Here is a 16368-nt window from a genome sequence, read left to right on the forward strand (position 1 = left end):
TACAACTGTATTAGAGTTGAACTTCTTGTAAGTCTCTATACAAGACTCTCTATTTCGGGCTCCAAGAACCCTCTCGTTGCTCCATGAAAATTTGCTCCTCCATCATGAAGGAAAGCAGTCTCACATCCAGCTACTCTAACTCCAAATCAAAACTAGCCACAACTATCAAGGCAATCCTGATCGACATCTATTCCCTTCCTCTGTGAGTAGTATCCCTTTGCTACTAACCGAGCCTTGTATCTTTCTCATTCCTCTTCTGACATTGCTTCTTTCTTTCTGTACACCTACTTACATAAATACTTTATCGGTTTCTTCTCCTCTGAAAACTCCACCAAATCCCATGTGTCATTATTATGCAGTGACTCAATTTCTTCCGTCATAGCCTAATCATTTCTCTTGACTACAATGGCATCCTGAAAAGATCACTATTGCTACCACAAGTGCATAAGAAATCGAATCCTCTAATATATACTTCATGGTGCCCTAAAAGTGCGACATGGTGTCCTAAAAATACTATTATACTACTACACTCCTGTTAAAAAAAAAAGTACTTTCTTGATCTGATCACTAGATACATGCATGTAAATCAACTTCGTTACTTGTCCAAACTTCCTCTGCAACTCTCCCATCTAGTGCCGCTCGTGGTGATCTGTTTATAACATAACATCTTGCCCGTTGTACAACTGTATGAGAGTTGAACTTCTTACAAGATTCTCTGTTTCGGGCTCCAAGAAGCGCTGCTCCATGAAAATTTGCTCCTCCATCATGGAGGAAAGCAGTCTTCACATCCAGCCACTCTAACTCCAAATCAAAACTAGCCACCATTAATTCAAGGCATTCAATCCTGATCGAAGTGTGTTAATCACCCTTCCTCTGTGAGTATCTCTTTGCTAGCCAAAACTCCAAACCAAAACTAGCCACCATTAATTCAAGGCATTCAATCGTGATCGAAGTGTGTTAATGGTCTGTGAGTATCTTTCTCATTCCTCTTCTGCCATTGCTTCTTTCTTTCTGTACGTACACCTACTTACTTACATATACTTTATCGGTTTCTTCTCCTCTGAAAACTCCACCAAATCCCAAGTATCATTATTAAGCAGTGACTCAATTTCTTCCGTCCTAGCCTAATCCTTTCTCTTGACTCCAATGGCATCCTGAAAAGATCACTATTGCTGGTAATGAGTGCATAAGAAATCGAATCCTCTAATATATACTTCATGGTGTCCTGAAAGTGCGACATGGTCTATCTGTTGGATAGATCACTACATACATGCATGTAAATCAACTTTTCCTCTGCAACTCTCCTATCTAGTGCTGCTTGTGGTGATCTGTTTATGACATAACATCTTGCCTGTTGTACAACTTATGAGAGTTGAACTTCTTATAAGTCTCCATATAAGATTCTCTGTTTCGGGCTCTAAGAAGCAGCCTCCATGAAAATTTGCTCCTCCATCATGAAGGAAAGCAGTCTTTACATTCAGCCACTCTAACTCCAAATCAAAACTAGCCACCATTGTCAAGGCAATCCCGATCGAAGTGTGTTAATCTATTCCCTTCCTTTGTGAGTATTCCTTTGCTACTAATCGAGCCTTATATCTTTCTCATTCCTCTTTTGATATTGCTTATTTCTTTCTGTACACCTACTTACTTATATATACTTTATCGGTTTCTTCTCCTCTGAAAACTCCACCAAATCCCATGTATCATTATTATGCAGTGACTCAATTTCTTCCATCATAGCCTAATCATTTATCTTGACTACAATGGCATCCTGAAGAGATAACTATTGCTAGTAATGAGTGCAAAAGAAATCGAATCCTCTAAGTTATGGTGTCCTGAAAGTGCGACATGGTCTGTCTGTGGCAATACTATGATACTACTCCACTTTTGACCAAGAAAAATGTACTTTCTTGATTTTGGATCAAGTTTGGATATCTGATCACTAGATACATGCATGTAAATCAACTTCATTACTTGTCCAAACTTCCTCTGCAACTCTCCTATCTAGTGCGCAGCTCGTGGTGATCTGTTTATGACATAATATCTTGCCCGTTGTACAACTTATGAGAGTTGAACTTCTTGTAAGTCTCCATACGAGATTCTCTGTTTCGGGCTCCAAGAAGCGCTGCTCTATGAAAATTTGCTCCTCCATCATGAAGGAAAGCAGTCTTTACATCCAGCCGCTCTAACTCCAAATCAAAACTAGCTACCATTGTCAAGTCAATCCCGATTGAAGTGTGTTAATTTATTCCCCTCCTCTGTGAGTATTCCTTTGCTACTAACCGAGCCTTGTATCTTTCTCATTCCTCTTCTGACATTGCTTCTTTCTTTCTGTACACCTACTTATGTATACTTTATCGGTTTCGAGACTCTGAAAACTCCACCAAATCCCAAGTATCATTATTATGCAGTGACTCAATTTCTTCCATCATAACCTAATCATTTCTCTTGACTACAATGGCATTCTGAAGAGATCACTATTGCTAGTAACGAGTGCTTATAATCGAATCCTCTAAGTCATGGTGTCCTGAAAGTGCGACATGGTCTATTTGTGGCAATACTATGATACTACTCCACTTCTGACCAAGAAAAATGTACTTTCTTGATTTTGGATTAAGTTTGGATATCTGATCACTAGATATGTGTAAATTAATTTCATTACCTATCCAAACTTCCTCTGCAACTCTTCCTATCTAGTGCTGCTTGTGGTGATCTGTTTATGACATAACATCTTGCCCGTTGTACAACTTATGAGAGTTGAACTTCTTGTAAGTCTCCATACAAGATTCTCTGTTTCGGGCTCCAAAAAGTGCTGCTCTATGAAAATTTGCTCCTCCATCATGAAGGAAAGCAGTCTTTACATCCAGCCACTTTAACTCCAAATCAAAACTAGCCACCATTGTCAAGTCAATCCCTATCGAAGTTAATCTATTCCCTTTCTCTATCAATTCCTTTGCTACTAACCGAGCCTTGTATCTTTCTCATTCCTCTTCTGACATTGCTTCTTTCTTTCTATACGTACACCTACTTACTTATATATTTATCAGGTTCTTCTCCTCTGAAAACTCCACCGAATCCCAAGTATCATTATTATGCAGTGACTCAATTTCTTCCGTCATAGCCTAATCCTTTTTCTCTTAACTATAATGGCATCCTGAAAAGATCACTATTGCTGGTAATGAGTGCTTAAGAAATTGAATCCTCTAATACTTCATGGTGTCCTCAAAGCGCGACATGGTCTATCTGTGGCAATACTATGATATACTCGACTTCTGACCAAGAAAAATGTACTTTCTTGATTTTTCATCAAGTTTGGATATTTGATCACTAGATACGTGTACAAAATCAACTTCATTACCTGTCCAAACTTCATCTTGCTCGTTGTACAATTGTTTTGATCATCCTCTCCACTACACCATTCTACTACAATGTCTTGCGAACTTTATAATGCAGCGAACACCATGCTCCTCACAAAATTTTAGAAATTTCACTTTTGTGTACTCTGTATCGTTGTCTGTCCTGAGATACTCAATTTTTCTGCTTATCTGGTCCTCTACTTCTAGTTTCCCCAATCTGAACTTGGCAAAGGTTTAGACTTGTACTTTATGAAATCAAAAATGCCCACCATCTTATGCTTTCTCATCTTGAACTGTCTCTGGACTGTTTTCCAATTACACAGAACTTGTAGAAATTCAGATTGTTTTTCTGTATACCCCAATCGTATATGCTATATAGAAGAGACAATCTGAGTCGTCTGATTCAAATTGTCTAACTTCACTCCAGGGTTCCACACTCTGACTTATAAGATTAACCATTTGTGTCTAAAGTGCATAAAGAAATTATGTTCTTTCTCAACTCTGTTCCATGTCTAACATCCTCCAAGGTCCTTACCATCGAACATTTTGAATTTTATAGACCCCATTTCAAGGACTCTACATGATGCATCATTACCCATCAGAATAAGTCCAAAATTACCCGGATGAAATGAATCAAACCAATCCCGATGAGAACACATGTGATATGAACTGGCCGAATGAAGAACCTAATAGTCTCTTTTTGGGACCCATCATTGATGGCCTTTCCTTTCACCACCCTGCTAAGAATTCGGACAGTCTTTCTTAAAGTGGCCCATTTGGTGGCATTTGTAGCACTTGACGTTTTTCTTATTTTGATTCTTAGATTTTGATCTTGTGTTCCATTTGTAAAAACTATCCTTGTCTTTCTCATTCTCTCACGATACTAGCCCTTTACTATCAACCTGAGCCCTTTGAACTTAAGCTAGTATTTTCGCTGGTTATGCCAACAAGGTTGGTGTGACTTTCTCCAAATCAATGATAAATGATTGAACATATTGGTGAATATCTTGAGCTCGTACAACCGCTGCTTCAGATACAGCTTGTTCGTGAGAGATTTTGACATATAATGACTGCCCAGTTTTTGCCAAACATGATCTCGTTCACCAAGCAAAGCCGAATTGTACCAACTGGTTACTGCTCGAGCTCTTCCCAATTGGCATCTGACGTATTCTCTGGCTTCTTCCAAGATAGTGTCTTCATCATCCTTTGCTACGCCAACAAATTCTGAACCTTTATTGCCATAATCCGAAATTCCCAAATCCGTCAAACTTCATTACAGCGAAGAGAGAAATCAACAAAAAATATTGCGCGAAGATACTAACCTTAGCTCCATACCATACAAGACTTTAAGACCTGTATAAGAAAATACCCCTGTACCGTTCCCCCGCACCCCTAATCGATTCAATGTAGCTGGTTATGGGCAGATCTTTTGCTTCTCTCGTGTAGTTCCGCTGCCCATTTCGAGTGTTGACATGGGCCTCAATAATATATTGTCAATTTCAAGAATCGATTTGCCTTCTACGGCTACAGCCTGGCTCCTCCATCCCTATTCTCCGTTTTTTTTCCTTCAAGGTGCATGGTCCCTTTGGTGTCGTGCATCTCTTCTGGGCAAGGTTTATCGGTGGGAGACATAACTTCGATCTTCCTTGGAAAGGTACATGTTGCTTCTTTGAGTGGGGTATCCCAACATTCTGCTGGCCATCCAGAGTAGGCTCATTCCTTCTCCTCCGTCGGCCTCTGTTCGTACTTCTCCTTAAGGGTCCTACCTCATCATTCGCATTTGGGTCAGCATTTTCTAGGGCTTGTCCGTGAATACCATGGCATAACCAGCCTGGGTCCACTGTTGGCTGACGAGGTGTGCTGCGGGTCCTCGACCTATCTGCCTCTGAGGCCGCGTAAGTCTCTGCGCTGCACAGTTCCTGTGATCAATCATTTTCTCATTGACAATAACCTCATCATTTCTACTAGTTCGTCATATGTGGCTGGGTTTTTGCTTCGTACATCTCGCCAAAGTAAGGTGAACATATTGAGGCCCCTTTAAGGCTGAAAAGGTCTCTCTATTCGTGACCTATTCGCAGTAGGTCGTCTCATCGGTAAACTTGAAGAGGTAGTTTGTTAGCATTTCACTTGGGGCTTGCCTCATAAGGAGCAAGTGTTGTACATAAGCTTCTCCTTCCTTCCTTCCTTGACAAGTATTGGTTCAAGAAAGCTTTCTTCAGGTCGGGCCAACTTCTGATGCTTAGAGGTGGTGATTGACTATACCAGACTTTTACTACCTGGTTAAGGTCAAGCTTATTTTGGATCATGTATGTTAAGGTGCTTCTCATGATCGCCTTTCTCATATGACCTAGATGGCTCTTCAGAGTTGTTTCCATCCGGCTCGTCAAGGCGGGGAAAACTTACCCTCAGCTTTCCCAATCAACTAAGCTCTTCCTCTCATGCCTATTTTTGTAAATGGAGGAGGTTGTACCTCTTGTTCTCGTTCTTGCTCCTGTTGAATTGGCCTTTGAATGGATCGAACTCTGCTGCTTGGGTTTCGTATCATTCGGTTGAATACACTAATCGACCTCTGGGGTTCGTATTCAGGTGGAAAGTTATCTCCCGATTGAGGATCTGCTACCTGTGTATCTGCGGCATATGAGGAGAATACACTTCTACCTTCCTTTCTATGGGAGGTTCCCTTTGTCATGAGTGACCTCGGCTGTGTAAGTTCTTGGGCCTTGTGCGATCGAGCATCTGGAAGGTTGTTTGAGTTGACCTTTTTTCTATCCAACCCAATAATGTCGAGCTTTTTTAAGAACAAATAATTCAATATCTTGTTTGAATCCATGTAACCTCATTTGAACTTAGTGGTTGAATAGAGCCTAACTGTTAACCGTTTGAGAAAAAAATATCCTTGGAAAGAGTCTAAGAGTTGAAACTCAAACTAGTTTGAGATTTTTCATGGTTTCAACTCAGCCGTTATATAGTAGTCGCATTTTACAAATTTAAGAATATCTTTGGACTTAAATTGGCTAATGCTAATAATTGAGCTTGAATAGGGTTACTTGAGCTTAATTGACGTAGAAGGACATATGCTTGAACAAGGATGAGACTTCTTTAAGCTCAATTAGCCAATAAGACGAATGGTGCTAACAAGGTCGAGACTTCACTAGCCTTGTCTTTAAAAGGAAATGTGTTCCCTAGGCTATTTTAAAATAAATTATGGTCATACAAGTTTTCTTAGGGTCATAAATCTCATTAGTTGAGTCTGGGCATATAAATTAATTTGTGTTCGACTACTATCACGTAAGTCAAAAAGAAGAAAAATTCTACTCTGCTAAATTATTCTACTCCGCTAAAGAATAATTTATATTCTAAGGGTTGAGATGAGCTTGAGTTGCTCTGGAGTGACTTTTGACCTCTTTCGAATGTTATCCAAAAAGTTGTTGAGCAATATTACATTTTAAGAATACATGTGGTGAGTTGAGTGACTATTAATCCTATTTGAATATAATTATTTATGTCCAAGTGTGTTCTAATCCCCCCAATGGTTACTAAACTTTGCAGAAGTCTCCCCAAGAGGTCACTGAACTTCAAAAAGTCCCTATACAATCACTGAACTTTGCCGAAATCTCCCCAAGAGGTCACTAAACTTCAAAACGTCCCTAAGTGGTCATTGAACTTTGCAAAAAGTCCTTGGGAGGTCACTCGACTTTGCAAAATAGGGCCCCATTGAGTTTAGTGACCTCCCAGAGACTTTACAAAGTTCATTGACCAATTAGGGACGTTTTGAAGTTCGGTGATCGCTTGGGGACTTTGACAAAGTTCAGTGACTATTTAGGAACATTTTGAAGTTCAGTGACCTCTTGGAGGGATTTCGGCAAAGTTCAGTAACCATTGGGGGGGAGGGGATTATCTCCCAATTGTGCCATTGTGAGAGACCTCATTCAACAGGGTTATAGGCGAATTAATGCAAGTCCAGTTGGGGGACTATTTTGAAAGATTAAAATTTGTGGGGGATTGTTGCAACATTTATAAAAAGTTTTTACTTTCAAATTGAAGATTAATATTAATTTTCAGTATTTGATTTTTAATTTCAAGCTTAATAGAAAACTATAACTAATAATAATATAGTGTAACTTACATTTTAATTGGAATAATCTTATTATCGTGCGGGTTAATTTTATGCTATAAAATGGAGTGAAAATCATTGTTTAAAAAAAAAAAAAAACTAGCTATGAGGAAGACACAACTTGAAAGAATATCCCACATATATATGTTTTATATTCTATTACTCGTTTTTTATCTTTATGTGGTCGTGCTCATAGAAAAAAACTAGCTATGAGCAATATTGATTTTATCCATGTGATTATTTTGAATAACTACAATATTAAAATCGGGAAAAATTCATAAACAAGAGGTTAAACTAAAATGAAGAATAAAGATTTCAAATTTTAAAAATCATATATTTATTACAATTTATTTATAATTTAATTAATTAAATATATATTTTATTAATTAAATATATTAAAGTAACAAATCTAAATAATTTGGTCACCAATTTAGTTTGTCATATATTATTTTTGGGTTACAAGTCAAAATTTTTATATGTCACACATTATTTTACAATCACAATTCAAAGATCATATGGTCACAATTTATTCATTGATCACGAATCATTGAACATTATAAGTTACAACTTATTAGATAGTCACAAATTATCAAAGTATCGATCGCACATTAATAATTTTTTGGTTCATATAATAGGTCACGGATTAACCAATTATTGATCACAATTAACTAAATAATTTGTGACCACCACCTCATCACTACCTCTAGTGGTACTGTAATCTCGATGCAGAAGCTAGGCAAGATAAAGAGAGACAAAAAAATGAGAAACTCATACAGAGAGAGAAAGGAGGGGATGAAAATCGTATATATTAATATTTAAATATGAAATATTTATGAAATGTGAAACTTCCCACGAGTTAATAACCCAAATGTCATTGAATTTTGTAAAAAGTTTTTACAGGATCACTGAACTTTAAAAATCACTCAAATCATTACTGAACTTTACAAAAGGTCTTCATGAGGTCGCTGAACTTTAAAATCATCCCATTCATCACTGAATTTTGCAAAACATTTCCAAGGGATCACTGAAGTTTATGTACTCCGTGAAAATCTTTTGTAAATTTTAGTAACCCCTGGGAAACTTTTTGTAAAATTCAGTGATTTTGTGGAAATCTTTTGTAAAATTTAGTTATGAAAGTAGTGATTTTTAAAATTTAGTGACCCCATGTAAACCTTTTGCAAAGTTTAATGATAATTTGGGTGATTTTTTAACGTTCAGTGATCTCGTGAAAACTTTTTACAAAGTTCAGAGACCATTTGAGTTATTAACCCAACTTCCCACCTGATTTTAGAACATAGATCTTTAAAAATAGGGTGGGTGTAATTTCCTATTAAATATATACTTTTAATTGTGTTCTCTATTCATTACATTGTATTATTTTCCTTCAAAATCAATGCTACTCATAATCAATTTTTTATTGGAGGAAATAATTTCTTTTGATCTTGTACATAACAAGTTGCTGCTACATATGATGATAATTGCAATCGTTAGCTATGAATAAATTGTCCATACATGAATTAAAAGTTATTTTAGTCTAGTGTAGTCCTAACTCCACCCTAGGATCAGTGTAGGTATTTTGGATGCTGTGGGGATGTTAATGCATGCTAGAAAAAGTAGAAAATTTGTCACCAAAAAAAAAAAAAAAAAAAAAACCTCCAGAAACTGTGGGCGCATGCCACGTCTGGCCGTACCCTCCCATTTGTTGTCTAACATTTCAATTAGGGTATGACACATCTTAAAACTAAGAAATAAAGTTTATAAATTAATTGATCAAAAATTATTTCACGATCACAAATTAAAATTATAAGTCACAATTTATTCATCGATCACAAATTTATCAAATTAATAGGTCGACCGCACATATTATTCATTGATCAAAACCACCACCATTTCGCCACCATGACCATCACGCTACCACCAACACAAACACCAACACCAACATCCCTAACTTAGCCACTAAATTTGCAACAAATAGAGAGACGGTGGTCGGAGCTTGTGGTGTCAGATCTACAGCAAACATGGGAAAGCCTCTCCCATGACCTCGCACGGCATGCATCGCTATTCCCTCTTTTTCGGCATCTTTGCCAATGGTGGTGGTGAGGTAGAGAGAATAAGAGGTAAAGTAGACAGAGATTGTTGAGGAGCAAAATGAATATGAATACTAGGGTTTGGGACGTGGATATATAATTAATTGAATTTTATAATATTATTATACAATATTAAAAATTGTATTATCATCTGATTTTTGTATCTTTAAACTATAATTCTGATTTTGAAATGCGATTTAAAAGTAGGCTCCTATGTAAGGAATTCCGTTAGTGTAGAAGATCATTATTTATTATTTTTAGAAGATCTTAAAGAGTTCTGACATCATTTCTCCAGGTTGACAGCCATCGGCAAGGAAATATATGCAGCTAGTGCTGTGAACTTGGTTGTTCAAAACCAACAACAATAAAATAATAATAATAATAATAATAATAATAATAATAATAATAATAATAATAATATTTAAGAGCTATGTTCAAGTGAAAGATGTTAAAAAATAATCTTGCAATCCATACTTTGTTCCAAAAACAATCAAATCCCGGATTTCATTCATATTCATTCTATCTTCGTGTTCTTGTAGTTTTGGAGAATTTCACTTTGTGCTTTGGTGAAATTCTCTTCAAGGCTTGTTACAATCCTTCAAACCATTTGCCGATCTCGCGAAATTATTCTTGACAATTTTTCGATTTCATTTCATCTTGTTGCCATATTTCTTTTCTTCATCACTTCCATATTTCCAACAATCTCAAACGTTAGTGCCTGCGATAGAGAGCGAGACAAATTGGACAACCATAAAACTTATGAACCAAGATTTGGTGCGGTTGGATCGGTTCGATGGCACTAACTTCACACGGTGGCAAAATAAAATTTTGGATCCAGATTTAGCGCCGTCGGATCATTTGTATAATTTATATGCCAACACAGCATCGGCAAAGGAGATTTGGAATGCTTTAGAAAGTAAATCCAAAGCAGAAGAGGAAGGTACTAAGAAATGGATGTAAAATCGACATTCTTAAATGGGGATCTCAATGAGGAGCAACCAGGGTTCGTTCTACCTGAAAATGAACATAGGGTATGCAAGTTAGTAAAATTATTATATAGTTTGAAGCAGGCACCTCAGAAATGGCATGAGAAGTTTGACTTAGCAATAATATCATTCGAATTTAAACATAATAGCGTATCTGTTTATATTCTAAAGTGTATGATGATTACGTGACATTTATATGCTTGTATGTTGACAACATGTTGATTAAGTAATCACATGGACGGTATAAAAGAAACGAAGGAGGACAGGTGGATACCATTTTAGGTATCAAAGTTACAAAGACTAGTGGGGATTTTTATTACCTAAGTCAATCACATTATATCGAGAATGTGATAAATAAGTTCAAACACTTGAATATAAAAGAATATAGTACCCCAATTGATCCAAGTTCAAAACTTGTAAAGAAGGATGGAAGGGCGATTACTCAATTGGAATATGCTAGTGCTATTGGAAGTCTTATGTATGCAGTTCAATGCACAAAACCGGATATAGCATACGCAATTAGTAAACTTAGTACATTTACTAGCAATCCAAGCAATGATCATTGGAGGGCCATTGGAAGGGTTCTTGGATACTTAAAGAAAACCAAGAACTTAGGTCTACAATATGATAAATTCCCGGCAGTACTGGAAGGATTTACCGATGCTAGTTAGATATCTAGCACGGGTGAAAATAAATCCACATCGGGTTGGGTATTCACTCTAAGGGGAGGTGCTGTTTGAAGTCAAAGAAACAAACTTGTATAACACACTCGATCATGGAATCAAAATTTGTAGCCCTATCGATACCGAGAAAGAAGATCTCTTCTATGAGATAGATACCTTTGGGATCGAAGAATATTTCTTCAATACCTATCATATGTGATAGTCAAGCCACGTTAGCAAAAGCATACAATGAGGTATACAACGGAAAGTCTAGGCACACGAGTCTAAGACATAACTATATAAGGAAATTAATCAAGGATGGAATAATTTCCTTAAATTATGTAAGGTCAATTGAGAATTTAGCAGATATTTTGACTAAATCTGTCGTTACTCAAAAGGTAATCCACAGGTTCAAAGGGTAACAACAAGTCATTCGATATGTAAATAGTTGCAGCATTATAAAAATTTCCAATAATCCTATCCTAATTAAAGTAATGCTAGTTGTTACTGAAATGAGGGTTGAGCTTTAAGCTCTTAATGAAGTTCTGTGCAAAAATACAAATACATCTCAAAGTAACAAAGGTATTGGAAAAACTTCACCTAAACAATCTTCAAGATGGTGTCGCCTTAATAAAGAGTTGGAGTTTCTCTCTTGAAAGGTTGTTGAAAAGGATAAGCACAAGGCCTTATTAACGTTAAGCGAGTTATGAGGAACTTGAGAACACGTGGTACTCATGTGTGTACTCTTACCGGTATTGTCACATGAAATAATTGGTTCAAAACTTTAAGCTACTTTTAATTTCGACTTTACTTTGTTTGAATTGTCTCATAAATACCGGAGAGGGAGCAAATAACGTTTGAGGATAGCGATCCCGCATTCGAACCTTCGAAATTTTTCTTGACAATTTTCTGATTTCATTTCATCTTGTTGCCATATTTCTTTTGTCTATTCTTCATCACTTCCATATTTCCAACAGCTAGGGCATAAGGCAAGCTTGGTGTCCTTTATTGGACAATGGCGAAGATTTGCTCGAGCACACAAATACTGACTAGCTTCCATAAATAGGGGACATCTAACTTATCCCAAAAGTGCTTTTAGCTTTCTCTAAAAGCTTTTTTAGTTGGAAAAAGCACTTTTATAAAATTAACCAAACGCTCCAAAAACTGCTTTTGGGTCTCCAAAACTCATTTTGGTTTTTTACTTCGATGGGTACAAATATTTAAATTTCAAATTTTCGAATACTTTTTCATACATGTTGCCGATTCTAAATAGCACTAAAAAATTCTTATCTATTTTCCGTGATATTATGCATAGGTGCGGTAGATTATGGTGAATTTTTATTCTTCGCATAGAAATTTTTTTAGTGGTTTTAGCTCAATTTAATTGAAAAATCGAAACTGTTTTCCAGCGATTAACATTCTGGATGCATACGAGATTTTTATCAAATAACATAACACAACATATTTCATCTAACTAATATCAAGTCCTGAATAAGTTATAGAAGCAAGAGGAAATTACAGAATATCTACGGGATCATGGTCATTGACTTCACGCTTGCGCTGATCTAAGAAAACTCAATGAAATGAGAAAGAATGGGAACCGCTGTTTCATGAATTTCATAGTTTTGTCGAATACCATCAATCTTCAACATGCTTGCATTATTTCCATTGACAAGCATAAACTGAATTGCATATTCTCTTTTTCTTCATATCTTCTTTTTCCATTTTAAATCACTTACTTACTGTCTATACAGCTGTAGTTCTTGGAAGTACTGAAAATCACTCCATTCTTAGGCATTTGCAAGTTTTTTTTCCTTCTTCACTTGTGCTTGGGTTTTTATAAACTAGATCTTAAAAATGAATGCATTTGTTTGTTATTTGTAACCTTCATTAGGAAATCTAGCATATGTGTGATGGTCTTATGCTTCCTTTTTTTGGGACAAATAGATTTAACAACATAAGCAACCAGAGTATCTTATGTTGTAATTTGTATGTGTAGGTTGATTACCCCCTTTCTAATTCATTCTTCTAGTTGGAAAGTCAATGGGCAAAAAAACACAAGAGTATCAGTTTTACATAATATTAACAAGCAGAATAATATTGCGTGGGTTAGATAATATGCTTATTATGATTTTTATCTTTAATATGCTCATTATGATCTTTATCTTTTTTTGATAGTTGTGCCCTATGCAAAAATATAAATAAGCCAACGCATTTTTAATGCTATAAACAATATGAAATGATGCATGCCCAGTGCTAGTACGAAAAACTTTAAACTGGGTTCAGTCATTTAAGTGACCTATACTTTTCCCTTCTATTTCTTGTTGTTGGCGATTCAAGTGAAGGTAGCTTAGACTATGTTTCTAATCTTCCATGATTTTCTACAAAATTTCACTTGAGTAATTGGGAGATCTTCTGGTTGGCTGTGATTATGTCTGTAAACAAAAAAGGAAATGAGGGTGGTTGGAACATGATTCTCTTTGGCAAAAGATATTCAGTAGTATGGTTTACAGCAAATTTATTGGATGGTGGAAGAACTTATAACTTTAGTTATGAGAGTCCTTAAGAAGTTTGTGTTTGAGTTGTATTCTCTTCTCCTTCCACTTTTATGCTTAGTTGCAACTAATGAATGGCTGCTGGAAGGTTACATGATTGAGTGACTTTTGTGTTAAATATTTGAGTTGTTGGTCTTCAATTTTAACACTAGCTGAGCTATCATATATTTTTCTGCATTGTAATTTATTAGAACCTAGCATTTATCATCAGGGAGCATTCATCTTTCTTCTTTATTAACTTTCATGCTTGGCATTTTTCCCTATCTATCTGTTCCAATAGATTGCTCCAGATCCATGTGAATTCACCATAAATAAGCACCTAACATACCTGACCCAATCTTTACCCAGGAGCTTAAGTTATTAGGTATTGTTCATCAGAGAGAGGAGCTCACTTTTTGAACATTGGACAATTTCTCTAATCTTTGGAAGCTTCTTCCTTCTGATGGTTTGTTTTCATTTGATGTGCAACACGATGGAAAGGTGTTTTGTTTTATGTTTCTCCTTTCTTATTTTATGTTGAGAACTTCTATATTGTTTGTTCATCTTCTTAATAACAGAATCCATATTTTCTAAAAGGAAAACGAATAATTCCCCCCCCCCCCCCCCCCCCCCCCCAATGAAAAATTTTTTTCCTCTTTTTCCTCACTTTCAACATGAAGTGGGAAAAATTGATGGAATCAGTGGAATGAAGAGGTTCATGACATGTTACTCAGGTCTTTTGATTTTGTTGGTATTTCTTCTTGACGTTGAATTTCAGTTTAATTTGACTTAGTACTGAACTTTCCAAGCCAATCATGATTAAAATGAAAAGGAAAGGTGCTGATTTTAATGCTTGGAGAGCAGATGATATAAAAATAAGCACTTAAGTTCATTTAAGATGAAAATTTGATCAGTTGAAACTCCCTAGGTCATATGGTGATAATTTTTACTGTATACAAGTGCCAGACATCCACAGACACTGATGAATCCAAAACGACAAAAACTATGAATCTATTAGACAGCGCAAGTAACCTGCTGACTAATTTCTTGAGTGGAGGGAAGATTGGATCTATGCCTACAGCTGAAGATGCAGTTTCTGATCTTTTCAGTTGGCCACTTTTCTTCTCCTTGCATGACTGGTTCCTAGAGATACTTTACCGCGATCTTTGCTTTCTATCATAGACCATTTGTCGATGTCGCTTGTACTTCTATCATTGTTGTTATATGTTCCAGTGTCTAACGTGGCATCTAATTGGTCTTCTTGTTTATTCATTTTGTTTCTGCATGCTGACAAACTATGCTACTGGTGATTTTTGCAAACTATATATTGTCTTCCAGCACCTGCTTCTGCCAAAGCTGTAATCCAGGTGTCTAACAATGTTGCCCATTTGGGTTGTCCAAAAAAGGGTCCAAAGCCCCAGCGTCTTTCCCATCATTCCCAGCCACAGGGCCTAATTTACAAAGTTCCCCCCAGGTCCCGGAAATCATAGGACCGACCCTGCAGGCCACCCATTGCCATGAAGAAAATCGGAAACTGCTCATCATGTATTAGCTGGCTCAAGTGTTACTTTGATGACATCCCCCCTCCTGTTATTCAGTCCCATTTTCAATAAGGGCCTTGTGAGTAAACTCTTTCTTCGTTTTTATCAGTTAAAATTATTGAGTGACTCAAACCTTTTTTTGAACATCTGTGAAGGGTCTTGGTATCACATCAAGAAATTGATTGGTAGTTATCACCTTTGTAATATGGGAGTTATCCTGTACATATGTTTCTATAGGTGATCATGATTCCGGGATTTAGAAAATAGTGAAATATTTCAAATAGTTTTTATTAAATCATCATGATGTTCTTGGACAGTTACTATATTGTACAGTTAATTGTACTTAAAATCAGCTTTATTGAGGGCGAATAGTATTTTCACGTAATGGAAATTAAAATTTCCTTACCAGGAAAAAACCAAGAAAATGGTAATAATATTTTGCCATTGGATTTCGCTGATGCTTGGGACAAGTAGTGTTATCTTGAAATTTTAATCCAATTTCAAGATGCAAGTCGGTGGAAGTCGCATATCACTATCAAATTACTTTGGATTTTCCACGCACCATTCTCCAGCTTCATGAAGGTCCTGTCAAGATCATGTTTGTTATTAAACAAACAAATTTTGGAGGCTTAAAAAGTATTTCTCAAATAGTGCTCAGCTAGAAGTTCATTTTTAGGTATAAAAAGACTTAAGACTTAAGATTTATCCTAGGTTCCTGATATTCATAATTTCTCCAATTATGCTTAAATTTACCACCATACAAGCATATTTAACATTCACCAAATAACGTGGAACGCACGTTTTCCTCACTAGTGATTAAGAAAAGATAAAAGTAGTGATGAACCATAACTATGAAAGCATAATGTCATTTGGTGAATACGATTTATGTATGTTCAACTTCAACAAAATAATTATTTTATTTAAATTTTAAGCCTTGTTTGATTCTAGTTCAGAATTCATTTTTCTTTCTCTTATTTTTGATCAAACATTCTTTAATAAAATAATATTGCACACAAATTCAAATTTTTTTCTTATTTTAACTACACATTCTCCATCAAATCACTATTCCAAAATGTATTTTTTGCAAA

Source organism: Olea europaea, unplaced genomic scaffold (assembly GCF_002742605.1).
Source record: "Olea europaea var. sylvestris unplaced genomic scaffold, O_europaea_v1 scaffold505, whole genome shotgun sequence".
NCBI lineage: Eukaryota > Viridiplantae > Streptophyta > Magnoliopsida > Lamiales > Oleaceae > Olea > Olea europaea.